Source organism: Equus asinus, chromosome 14 (assembly GCF_041296235.1).
Source record: "Equus asinus isolate D_3611 breed Donkey chromosome 14, EquAss-T2T_v2, whole genome shotgun sequence".
NCBI lineage: Eukaryota > Metazoa > Chordata > Mammalia > Perissodactyla > Equidae > Equus > Equus asinus.
In genome coordinates, this window is record NC_091803.1 from 5,804,885 (window position 1) to 5,817,441 (window position 12,557).

Sequence of the window (12,557 nt, forward strand, 5' to 3'; positions counted from 1 at the left end):
TTTTGATAAGGATTTTATTGAATCCATAGATCAATTTGAGAGGTATTACTGTCTTAATGATATTAAGTCTTCTTTTCCATGAACACGGAATGTCCTTCCACTTATTTAGGTCTCCTTTCATTTCTTTGAACAATGATTTGTAGTTTTTCAGAGTATAAGTTTTACATTTCTTTTGTTAAATTTATTCCTAACTATTTTATTTTTTTGATGCCATTGTAAATAGAATTGTTTTCTTATTTTCATTTTTAGATTGTTCATTGAAAGTATATAGAAATATAATTGATTTTTGTATATTGACCTTGTAGCCTAGTTATCAGTTTGAGGAATTTCCCTTCTATTCTTAGTTTGTTGAACTATCATCATAAAAGGGTGTTGGATTTTGCCAAATGCTTTTTCTTTGTCTATTGAGATGATCATGTGTTTCTTGTCCTCCTCTCTGTCAATTTGGTGTACTACAAGGATTGACTTTGTATGTTGAGTCAGCCTTGCATTTCTGGGATAAATTACACTTAGTCATGGTGTATAATCCCCTTTTTTTGGTCACTATATTCCGTTTGCTAGTATTTTCTTGATGACTCTTACATCTATATTCATAAGGAACATTGGTGTGTTGTTTTCTTGTGATGTCTGATGGGTTTTGATATCAGGGTAATAATACTGGCCTTGTAGAAGGAGTTGGAAAGTGTTCCCTCATCTTCTGCTTTTTGGAAGAGTTTATGAAGAACTGGTATTTCCTTTTCTTTAAATGTTTAGGAGAATTCACCAGTGAAGCCATCTAGATCTGAACTTTGCTTTGTGGGAAAGCAAAATTAAAAATTAAAATTGCTAATCTAATCTCTTGTTATAGATCTTTCAGTTTCTTTTTCAGAGTGTTATTTCCTTATGGTTTCTATTCCTCCATCTCTTTAATCATTTACAATATTATTTTATAGTCTCTACCAGATAGTTCTGTGTGGTTTTTGCTTGTTTGATTTTGCCTGGTTTGGTTGTTTCTTGTTTCATTCAGCCGTGGTTGTGTCAGCTGATTCTTTATCATGGTGGATCAACCATTTCCTTATCTGTTTTAGTAAGTTTTCATTATGGGATCTTCTTCAGTGGTGATCCCTTTTGTCTGTAAGAACCCCATGTGGCCTGGGTTGTCAAGTATTCCTTCAGAAAACTTTTGCATTTCTTCCTGCCAGGCACATCAAGGAGCTCGCCATGAGGGAGAGTAAAATTCAGACTCTGCAGCCACCCCATGTCACAGGCTTGGTGGGTTCACCTCTCTTAGGATGTTTTTTATTTTCTCCACAAGACCCCAGTTAAGTGGAACTCCTCTGTCCTTAGCCTGGGTCAATAAGTATTTTCTAGTGCCCCTCATACTGGCACACAATCTTCTGAGCATCCCACCTGTGCGAATGGGTCTTAGTATCTACTCTCCATCTTGCACAGGTCCCAAGTCCTTGTACAGTTGAAACACATAGCATTTGAAATACCTGACCATCTGTGCCCCTTTCCCGCTCCAATACTCCCATTCACACCCCCAAGGGCTGCCTTATCACTCGTTCCAGGGCTCAGTTTTCTTCCCTTTGTGTTTTTGGGATCTGATATATTTCTTTTTTTGCTTGCAAACTCAGCTATGTGTTAAAATATTTTTGTTACATTATCCATAATTTTAAGCATTGTACCTGGAGAAATTCTGGGTAGTACAGTCTGCCAGGAGTCTGAAAGGGCCTTTGTAGTTTCCATTTGAGACTGCTTATGGAGTGATAAGTCCTGGGCCAGGAGGCCTAGGATCGTGTTCCAGTCTGTCTCTATCAGCAGGTGAGAATGGGCAAGGCATTTTTCACTTCTTGGTCTCAACATTTTCACCTCGGAAATAGAGTAACTGGCCTTCAATTTACTTTTGGTTCTAAAATTATCTGATTATTATTATTTTTTTTTTGGACTTCTGTCCACAGCACTGATTCTGAAAGTCTTTCTTTTTTTCCAGGTGCTGGTTGGCCTCTGGGAAGAAAGGCTATTTGCCAAGGCCGAGATAACCTGAACATTCTTTACTTTGTTAAGGGCAGAAAGGGAGAGACACTGGTCTGTTGTCCTGAAAACTCCTCCGTGATTTGGCTTCACGGGAAAATGGCAGATTTGTGGAAGTGGATCTGCCTGGCTTATCTTCCTTTGCTTGTCTTGATTTTTCCACGGGAAAAACATTAGCAGAGAAAGTCCCAGACTTTCTTTTGCCTAAGCAGATTTGTTTTCTGTATTAATAGCAAATTCCAATCATCGACCATCTCGGCAAATGTCCTCTTCATAGGAATTAAATCCTTACACAGTGTGCCCAATATTTTTCCTTGATAGACAAGCATAGTAAGTTCTGGAACAATTTTACCTTCACTTGGGGCTTTTTTGAGAGGAAAAAGACACTCTGAAGTGCTTTTACAGAAATCTATTGAGCCAGATAAGCAATTGTTATTTCCTTCTCTGCTGCTGCTTTCCCAGCAGTGAAGCCAGAAAGAAGATACCTGGATCATCAGCAGTTCTTCAAAATGAACAGCAGAGAGTGCTAAGGGGGTGGAATGGAATGGAATATTCATCTGCACTAGAACAATTTGTCTTTCAACACTTTAATTCTCTTTCAGAGAGAGCAAAAGCCTGTTCTGATGAACTTTTTTGTGTGCACCCTCAGCTCATCACACATCTGTTTTTGTGTGCATGTGCCTGCCACGTGCTACCTCCCCACAAGGGACCCTTCAACAATGTGCTTTGGCCTTTCCAGTGAATCTGTTTCCAGAATAGCTCAGACCTTTTGTAACCTTTCCCTCTGTCTATAACTGTGCCTCTGCTCTGACTCGGAATTTCCGTGGATCTATGAGAGCAATAAACGATGAGAGAATGCAACCATTTTGCTAAAAGGGGAAGTATGAGCCCCGTGGATCTTGAAATTTAGCATAAAATGGAAATTTCCATTAGGCAAATGCATGCAATTATAAATAATTAAGCAAAAACTTTGAGTAGTCATTTATGTGTTTCTTTAAAAATGTCCCCAACGTATTGACGTTGACCAGGAGGCGCAAGAAGGCTTAGGAATCAATGGAAACTCTGCTGAGTAAGAAAAGCAGACTCGGCCACTTAAGCCTGTTGGAATGTCCCATTAGTATCTGATCACTATAGCATTTTTAGCACGTGGTTGGCTCTGATGTCAGGTTCCTACTGGGCCTGAGCAGGAGTCACAAATTCGTGGCGGAAAGAGCTTCACTATTTAATACTCTCCAGTAGGATTCACTCACCAATGAAAAGCATGAGTTCCATGCATTATTTGTTGTATTTAGAGATCTTTAAAATCTGCAGTTGCTGTAACCTTGGTAAGAAAACAAGTAGGCATAGAATGGCAGATTTTCTACTACGGGGGCCGGAGAGCAAAAAACTTGACTTTCTGGTCTCCCTTGCAGTCAGTAGTGGCCAAACAGACACAGAGACAAAGTAAACAAAGATTTGAGAGGGTAAAAAATGAAACAGGTGGGGTTCAGGCAGCCATTTGCTTGGCCCCCTAATAACTTCCAGAAAGCAGATGAGATGTCTGTGCAAGAAGTAGCCACCATATTGCAAGCTCAAAGCAATGAACAAGACTGGACTTCACCAAACTGAGATTGACGAGAGGAGAGAGAGAGAGAGAATGGGATGCTAACATCAGTGAACATAGAGTCTTCTGTTCTTTGTGGCCAAAAGCATTCCTAAGTGACATATATTGTTATTAAAATTTGAGAAAATTTGAGGTTGTGTTGAAGTCAACGTATACCAACACAGTGAATCTTCAAATAAAAAAATCCAAATGGTGAGAGAATGCTTCTTAAAACTTTTTTCTTTGCTGAGGAAGATTCACTCTGAGCTAACATCTGCGTCAATATTCCTCTATTTTGTATGTGGGTCACTGCCACAGCATGGCCACCAATGAGTAGCGTAGATCCGTGCTTGGGAACTGAACCTGGGCTGCTGAAGTGGTGTGTAACAAACTTAACCACTAGGCCACAGGGCTGGCCCCTTTTAAAACTTTTAGTCCATTTAGATTTCTTCATTTTGGGGATAACCATATTTTGGAGATAAAACAAAAAGACTCATGGACTGCCAAGGGAGAATATGATTATGGAGACCAAAAGGGGAGTGTTATTAAAATTGGGACGGTCCCAGAAAATCTCCTTTTTTCTGTGATTTTATATCCTTAGGCCACTTCAAAAATTTTTAATTTAATTTTAATATTTTGAGGAAGATTAGCCCTGAGCTAACATCCGTGCCCATCTTCTGTTTTATATATGGGCCGCCTGCCACAGCATGGCTTGATAAGGAGTGCATAGGTCCACGCCTGGGATCAGAACCCCGGGGCGCCGAAGTGGAGTATGCGATCTTTTACCACCATACCACCAGGCCGGCCCCTCCTTAGGCCACTTTTTGAAAGCATTTTTATTTTCCTTTAATCGGAGAGTATCATGTTACATCCACTTTTCCAAGAAATGCATTTCTGAATCATTTTTCAAAGTTGGCAAATAAAAACCTTGTAAAGATAAATCGTCCACTTTGCTTTTGAGTCAGTCGCTGTTCTCACAAACCCCCACCAACAGTGACAATCTCCCCAGAGGCCCCAGTAAGAAAGTGATCGTGCATTATTAGCTAAAATGATGCTCCATCTTGGGGTTTGTGATTGAGTTCGTAATTCCTGGAAGATTTCTCCTATAGCAGCGACTCTCTTCCAAACACAAAAAGAGACGAGATTTTGGCACGAAATGTCATTCGGAGTTGTGAAACACTTGGGTCTTTGATATGAAGCAGACAAAATATTCGGGCGTTTCACTCCCTCCCATTCTGATTGAGCTGGTCGTTGGGTTACTGAGTAGACTCCTGAGTGTAGACTCAGCGGGTTCTTCCTCCATGTAGGAAAAGGAGCTGGGTAAAAGGGGCCGCATTTGAGGCTTGTCACATTTCCAGACCATTGTAAGCCTGATACTGGCTACACCAGAGCAGCCTAAAGATGCTGGGGCCTGTCCCCATTGTGACTTGGTGACAGGGGTCTCCTGCTGCCAGTGAAATAGGATAGGACGCGACGACAGTGTGCCCCACATAGCGGGAAGGGCGTTGGATTGTGGGTTTGGCGAATTTGGTTTCTGTCTCAGTGATAACTGCCCCTGTGTGACTTGCAGCCGGTTGAGTCATGTCCCCAGGGCCTCCGTGTCCTGATCAATAGGCGTGGGGGTGGGCAGTACTCCAGATGACCCTGAGGGCAGTGAGGACCCAGCTCTCTCTTGCTGCACTTCTCAAGAGGCCCAGCTGCCGGGCCCTGGAATCCACAGCCTCGCCCTTGGAAGGCACAGGAGCGAGAAGCAGCTGCGTGGGCCAGGCGGTCACCTGCTCCCCGGGCTGCCGGCCAGGAGGAGGCCCGCGCGGCTGGGGCTGCCTTAGTGGAGGCGGAGGCAGAGGGAAGGTCTCGGGTCTATTCTGAGGCTGCCCCCCTCCTCTCCCCTCCGAGGCTGCCTTTGATCTCCAGATCGCACTGTCAACAGAGATTGCAGCTCACGCTGAGATCTGCTGGCCTGGGGTTTTATTCCCGCCTTCAGGCTACCAGCCCGGCTGGTAAAGTCACATGGAATTCCCACACCCCTCTCAGGTTGTGCAACTTCTGTGCGGAGGCATTTCGAGTTTACTTCCGATTATTACTTCTTTGCAGAGTGAACACCTCCTGATTTATTATAGTTTTTGGGTGGCCCACCCATCTGAATCACTGACCTGTAGCTGTCGTGATGGGAGAGAAGGGGATGAGCCATAGATGGGCCAGGTGACCAGGCTGAAAGACGCTATTCCTGGGCCACCAAGGGCTCCCAGGCCACCATTTGGAGAAGACTGCTTTGGAGGAATCTGGGGACATTCAGCAGCGTGTCTGGAAATGGGTCCACTCTTAAGAGATCTCAGTTGCTGACAGATTCTTTGCAGCCTGGTTTTGCCGGGCTCTCCATGGAGTACCCCTCCCCCTTCTCTGCCTTTTAAAATCATTGCTTCTGGCCTGATTTTGCTGCCTCTGCCACCAGACAGTGAGCAAACCCTCCCATCACTTGCTTGCTGTGTGTCTTAGGGCAAGACACCTCCCTACTTTGAGCTTCTTTTCTTTCTCATTTGAAAAGTGGGAATGTGAGAGCTTTACACATGTGGCATTGAGGAAGGATGCTGCCAGGTGCTGAGTGGGGCTTGGGGGGGCTGAGACGCCCCTTCATCGACATTCCTTACGTCAGCAGCTGTGTCGCCTGCCGGGTTTCACTCCAGCTGAGTTCTCCAAGGACTGGGTCACCCTGGGAGCCAGACTCTTGCTTGTTTGCATGGGTCAAGGCGTGACTCACCTTGACCAGGAGCTCACCCTTGAGTCACATTGATTAGAAACCCTGGACGGATGTGATGTCATCAGTAAACATGCCCAGTCCTGGATACTGGGCAGCTCTGTTTGTCTTGGAGATAGACGCCACCACCCTGGCTGGGCCTCTGCGGGGAGGGTTAAGGACATCAAGGCCATGGGTCTTAACTTTGTGCAAAGACACAAAGACTTTGTGGAGGGCCTGGGCATCTCAGTGTGGGGAAAGTCTGCAGGGATCAGCCTGTCACTTTGCCACACTTTGTCACAGGAACGTGTTTACTTACAGGAAAGTGTTCCTTTGCTGTTTTTGAAAGCCCAACCAGAGAATTCCCTAATACTCTGCTCCTGTCCATGTATGTCTCAGGGAAAAGATGGCGCCCCTTGAGGGCAGAGTGGGCCTCTCACTCCGTGCCTGCCACCATCACCGCAGAGAGAACTTAAACCAATTTTCTTCACTGTGTAAATGAAGAGTCCCCACTGGGACTGGAGTTTGCCAGTTTCTTCAGGGTCCCGTAATTCTTGGTTATGGTATGCTGCTGACCCCAGGCTCTGGCCCAGCCCGGCCACCTGGCCGGTGTGACAGATGCCCCTTAGTCCCTCCAGGGCTCTCCCAGGGCCAGGCTGATAAGACACAGGATCTGTAACATGCCTTGTGCGCCCTCCTGGAGCCTGAGGGCAGATGGAGAGATCAGGAATACTGAGCCAGGTCTTTAGCTAAACGCTTGGTATTTTGTGCAGCACGCATCTTTTTGGGCACTAAGTTTGATTTCCTAAGACGTTGCGTTAAGGTATCTGGATTGCCGGGTCGTTTGAAGCTGTCTTCAGTTTTGTGCTGGGACAATTGCTTCCCTCATCTCTCTTCCTCTCGATCCTCCTAAATGACCTCCCTCCAGATGCTGTCCAGGAGCCAGAGAGGTGTGGATGGACAGGAGAAGATTGCCCCAGGCAGCCCAGCCCTGCGGTTCCTCCCTGACCTGCAGGGAAGGCCAAAAGGCTTAACTTGCTGTTTTTGGTGGGTTTTTTTGAGGAAGACTGGCCCTGAGCTAACATCCGTGCTCATCTTCCTCTACTTTGTATGTGGGACGCCTGCCACAGCACGGCTTGCCAAGTGGTGCCATGTCCGCACCTGCGATCTGAACCAGTGAACCCCTGGCCACCGAAGTGGAACATGTGAACTTAACCACTGTGCCACTCGGCCGGCCCCCGGCTTGCTTTATGGTTTACACAGACTTAGAGCTCCTTATGCCTTCCTGAGAGCCAGCTGCGGCCAGGGACCTAGGAAGGCCAGCTGTGTGCCGGCCGCCCTGACTGCCCGCTGTGCCCACTAGATGGTGCACTGGCTGCACAGCGGAGGGTGGCTCGCCGCCCCTTGGCGATCCCAGCTTTTGTGAGTTGCTTGCAGGCGTGCAGAGCACCTGTTCAGTTGGTCCCCGCTGCAGGCCCCATGCATAGATGAGGAGACGGAGGCTCAGAGAGGTGAAGTGACTTACTTGCTCTCCTTGGTCCCTAATTCATATTGGTTGCGCTTCTGGCATTTCACCCGACATAGCCAAATGCCCCCTCTTCCTGGATCAGGTGTTCTCGATCTGTTTCGGAGGTATATTGACAACCTGGTGAAAGCTATGGGGACCCTCCTTGGAAAAAAGTTTGAAATAATTTCATGGGCTTCAAGAGCAGCACAGGATAGATTAAGAGCTCCTGCCCTACATGTTTGCAGTGTATACATTTGATTTGGGGTTTATAGTTAACTCCTAACTTCCTGTGCCAGATATGAATCTAACCATGCAATTCATCCATTCATTCGAGAGACATTTATTGCTCACCTTCTATGTGAGAAGCACTGTTCTAGGTGCTAGAGATGCTTGCCTTTGTGGAGCTTCCACTCTAGAGCGGAGAGTAAAATTGACAAAGTCATACTAGCCAGAAGTGCTATTCTCCAAATATTTCCGGTCCTCCCCTTCTGGGCACATGGCAGGACTTTACTTCCTGGTTTTCTGTGATTGGGTGAAACCATGTGACCCATTCTGGCCAATGAATTGTGAGAAGTGATGTGTCACTCCCGGGTTAGAGCATTTAATTGCTGGTGTGAGATCTTCTAGTGCTTTCCCTCTGCCCCCTGCCTTGGAAACCAAAAATGTTTCAGATGGAGGCTATACAGTCAGCCTAGGGCCCTGAGACGTTTAGCACGAGTGAGAAATCAATTTGTTTTTTGAAGTCACTGAGATTTGGGAGGTGTCTGTTACTGCAGCATAACCTGGCCTATTCTGACTGATGCAATCATAAATACATAAATTATATAATGTAATTATTTAGATTGCCTTAAGGAGATTAGAACCACGGGGAAAAGAAAAAGTTGGGCAGGATAAATGGTACTGGAAGGCGGGGCGGATGGACAGGAAGGAGGGGGGTACTTTAAATAGGGCAATCAAGGTAGGCTCCATTGAGAAAGTGACCTTTGAAAAGGAAGTGAACTGTGCAGATTTCTGCAGAGAACAGTGTCCCAGGTACGGGGCATGGCCAGGACAAAGGCTGGAGGCATGTCTGGTGGCTTTAAGGAGCAGTAAAGGAGTAACGTGATGGGAGCAAAGTGCAAGGTGAGGTCAGAGAAGTAACAAGGTGTCGTCATGTGGAGCCTTGTGGCCGCGTAAGGACTTTGCCATGTTCTCTGAGGGAAAGAGGGAGCCACTGCAGCGATTTGAGCCCCAATACGACATGACATGATTTATGTTCTTAAAGGATCAGTCTGGCATCCGGGCAGAGACTAGACAGTGAGTGGGGGTGGGGGGAGAGCAGGTTGGAAGTGGGGAGGTCTATCTACTGCATATTTCAGGTGACACCTATCAGTGGCTCACGTGGGGTGGGGACAGCAGAGATGGTGAGAAGTGGTCAGATAGTCAGATCCCGGATTGGTTTTGAAGATGGAACTGTGAGATTTTCTGACAGATTGGATGAGGGATGAAATGGATTCAAGGCTTTTGGCTTTGAATCAAATAGGAGGATGGAATGGCCATCACTGAGGGTGAGGGAGGTTGTGGATGGAGCAGGTTTTTTGGGGGGAAGATCAGGAGCTTTGACCACGTTGAGTTTCAAATGTCTATTGGACCCCAAGCGGAGATGTGTGGGAGACATTGGCTGTGTGAGTCTGGAGTTGGGAGAATATAAATTTGAAGGCCATTGGTGGAAAGATAGTATCACAATTTAATGTCCCAAAACACTTTGCTTGGTTATAAAGAGAAACTTTTAAGTGCAGCATTATACACAGGGCTGATTCTAAGGACTTCAGATGAGAATTATGGAAAATGATGTGGTTGGCCTTTGATGGTGTCAGGGAAGTTATTCTGTTCTCTTCGCTTTAGGAATGTCAAGGACATGATCCGTTATGTCATACAATGCTCTCTCCATCCTAATGATACACTGACACGCTTCCTCTTTCCCAAAAATGAAAATCATGAAAAGGTTATGTCTCTTTTCTCTTCAGCTTCCAGGGAGCTCAGAGCCAAATTTGAAACTCAACTATAATACGTTAACCACTTGGTCTGTAGAGTCTGAACATCTTTGTTTTTACTTTCCCTCACCTTGACTTCTTACTTTTAATTCCCAGTCTTAGGTTTTTCATTTTTATTTTATCATATGTGTCCTTGCTAGAGTTGTCTCAAATCTATATAGGATGAGGTGACATGTCAAACAAAGAAAGAAATCTACATAACTGAATAAGTTGATTTTTAATAACAACACAACTCATGTATAAATAAAAAAGATATTGAAAATTTGTCTCTAAAGTAATTTTCTATGAGCAGTCATATCCCAGCTGACTTTCATCATAAAATTGAAAATATGTTCCTCAAGGATAAAGAATTCTAGCTCTGAGACGTTATAAAAATCACACTTTAAAATTGCACCAAACATGTAAATTCACCTATTTTAAAGAACGTTATCATAAATACTGAGAATAATACCCAAAATGTCACAAAGTACAAATGCAAAATAATTAGATGTTTTTAACAATGTTTTAGTGTAATGATTTTAAGTTTGCAGGAAAAAGAAGGTGAATTTTCCTATCAGGACACACTGCTCTGTGAGACTCCACAGCGTCTGTTTTCCTGGAAACTGGAGAAGCAGGACTTCTCCGATCCCAGCCAGCCTCACACGCCTTCACTTTGCCACATACCGATAAGGATCTATTTTATTAGTCTGTCCATCAATATTGGTTCTTCAAGTTAATTCCTTTATTAAACTTAAATTTATTTAAAGATGAAACAGTTTAAATAATAGGTGTGAATAGGCAGGGATAGGTGTGAACAGGTGTGACTAGTGAATGGGTGTGAACATAGCAGGTGTGAATTCATGGCTTTGTTATTTTCTAATACACATTAAAATCGATTCACAAGTCTTGAAATAAAGAATGGTATGCTGGGTCCCCCTAAAACACCCCTGTGCTGCCCATAGACTATGTGAGGGCCTCGTTCCTGGAGGGGAGCTCTGTCCGGGGCTCCTCCCAGCCTGTGGAAGCAGCAGGGGTCTTACCACTAGATAAACAAGGCCAAAGGGAGGAGGGCCCCTGGCATCAGATGAGACACACGTGTAAAGGATTCAGCAGAAAGAGGAAGACTCCCCCAATTAAAGGGAAAATGAGGTGATGCCCAATGAGTGGGGATACTTTTGCTGAAACACATACAACAAAGTCTCACAGAGTGATTGCAGAATAGAGGCCTTAAGAGAGATCTCAAGAAAGCAGCTGGGATGAGGACGCCCCACTGCAATGTGATCATTATCAGCATCTCGTCCCCTCCGTCTCTTATTGACTGTGATGAGCACCCATTTGGGCGAGCTGCAGAAAGGACATCGTTGGCTTCCAATAGGAAACCTTGCACCTGACTTTTAGAACAGAGGTTCTCAACTGTGGTCCGGTGACGAGCAGCATGAGTTTCACCTGGGAACTTGTTAGAAATGCAGATTCTTGGGCCCTGCTCCAGACCTACGGGATCTTCCCAGCCCTCCAGGGACTCCAATGGACGCTATAGTTTGAAAACCAGTGTTCGAGAAGCCCGTGGTGTTACATGGTAAACAGAGGGCTGTCAGCAAGGAGACCTGAGTTCTAGTCCAGATCTGTAGCCAATTAGCTGTGACCTAACGCCAAATTGCTCTGAGCCTCAGTTTCCTCATCTGTATCATGAGAAAAGGCCTGGCTGAGCAGAAGTTCCTAACCCTGCTGGTATGTCAGAATCACCTGGCCAGCTTCTCAAATTCTGGATGCTGCTACACCAAAGAGTACATACTTTATAATTCCATTTATATTAAGTTCTAAAACAGGCAGAAACTAACCTATGATAGGAAGAATCAGAATGGCGGTTGCCTGGGGGAGGGGGTGGGTAGGTTGTCCAGGAAGGGGCAGAAAGGAACTTTCTGGGGTGATGGTGGTGTTCTGTCTTGATGGGAACGTGAGTTACATAGGTGTATGCATTTGTCATAATCTGTTGAATGATACACTTGAGATTTATGCGTTTCGTGGTCTGCGTATTTTTAGCTCAAAAGGGAAAAAAAGGACTATAAACAAATACTGGACTCCAGTTAATAATATTTGTGCTGAAGTGCCTAGGGGTGAAATGCACTGATGCCATGAATCATTTTGAAATGCAAAAAGAATCAGAGGGAGCCAACCCTGGTGATCTGGTGGTTAAAGTTTGGTGTGCCCTGCTTTGGCAGCCTGGGTTCAGTTCCTGGGCGCAGAACCACACCACTCGTCTGTCAGTAGCCATGCTGTGGTGGCAGCTCACATGGAAGGACTCACAGCTAGAATATACAACTACGTACTGGGGCTTTGAGGAGGAAAAAAAAAATTAACGAAAAATAAGATGGCTTGTTGGATGGATAGAGGGATGGACAGTTGGATAGGTAGGTAATCAAGTAACTAAAACATTAATTGGAGAATCTAGGTGGTGGGTATATAGGTATTCACTGTAAAATTCTTTCCATTTTTAATCCTTTGAAAATTTGTGTAATAAAACGTTGGAGGGAAATTCTGATGCTGGTCCCCAATGCCCACATCTATTAAATCAAGATCTTTTCTAAATTAAAAATTCTGCCATGGGAGGGAGATGCATTTCTTTCTCAAGGGTACCAATTTTGAAGGCATTCGTGTACAGATACACTGGGGAGAAGGGACCCGTTGGAGGATTGTTGGTTTTTATTCCTG